General features: G+C 25.2%; 1 non-coding gene across 1 annotated transcript; it reads right to left on the reverse strand.

The window, feature by feature from the left end:
* On the reverse strand, positions 1 to 73 carry Trnam-cau. The gene has a single exon. It is a non-coding gene; the product is annotated as a tRNA-Met (tRNA).
* Positions 74 to 1,216: the final 1,143 nt, after the last annotated feature.

A 1,216-nucleotide genomic window follows, 5' to 3' on the forward strand; every position in this document is an offset into this window, starting at 1 on the left:
TGCCCCAGGTGAGGATCGAACTCACGACCTTAAGATTATGAGACTTACGCGCTGCCTACTGCGCTACCGAGGCTTGTGTAATTAGAAGGTATAATAGTGTTCTAACCTGTGAATTTCGTAATAATTTAATAATAAATCATAAAATAAGAAAATTGTTTTTAGTAAAAATTGAAATTTTTTATCAGAAATAAATAAATAATTTATTATTTAGAATTTAATTCTTGTTTTTAAACGAGATGAATTTATTAATTTTACAATGAAGAGTGTGTTTTATGTAATACACAGTGGCGTAGGTAATAACTTTGCACCTCCAAAAAAATTGTTAAATTTAAATATTTATACATACCTATTACCTATAATATCTAATATAAGTATTAACATATACTTGATATTTTTTATCTCTTTATTTAATAAATATGTAAGTTAATTTTAAAATAAATAATATTTTAATTATTAATATTATTATTTTTTGTGCCTTCGCTTCAGTTCTGAAAATTAATCTATAAAAAGTCTGATAAAGAACATTATTATCTATGATCAATTTTTGATATGCCTACACAAATATCAGAAAAACTATAGACATATATATATAAATGGTATAATTTCACAAATCAATGTTTTTGTTAATTCTTTTATTGTAGACATGTTTATTTCCAAACGTCTAACAAGAATCAGAAATCACTAATCAGTATATTATATCTATAACATTACGAATACGCCTAAAATCCGTATGGCCATAGGCCATATGAAATTCTTATCGTAATTTAAGTCGATACATTTTATTTTTAACTTTACCTTAATGATTAGGCAAAGATAATACCTTATTTATTAATTTTCGATATTAAATCAATTTAATTAGTAACTGGAACCGATAGCGACGCTGCATAATATTGTATTCGTTTGAAATGGCAAACGAGTGTGTTTTTATTATTACTATCCGTTCCATCACGATGTTATGTCATATAATATTCTGGTTTTGACATCCCTTTAAAATTTTAAATCTTAAAATTTGCGGCGATTTTCCCGCACTGTGTGTATTGCGGGTACTTAGTTACGCCACTGCAAATATTGTATATTATATGCACAATTTGTTTTTTCTATTAGCGTTTTAAGTTCAATAATGTTATCAATAATCGTAAAAAAAACAAAAATTCGCAAATTAATTTATAGCATTTTTATTTTAAAAATTAAGCCTTGAAAATGTAATATAAAGTTA

This window comes from Rhopalosiphum maidis, chromosome 3 (assembly GCF_003676215.2).
Source record: "Rhopalosiphum maidis isolate BTI-1 chromosome 3, ASM367621v3, whole genome shotgun sequence".
Classification (NCBI taxonomy): domain Eukaryota; kingdom Metazoa; phylum Arthropoda; class Insecta; order Hemiptera; family Aphididae; genus Rhopalosiphum; species Rhopalosiphum maidis.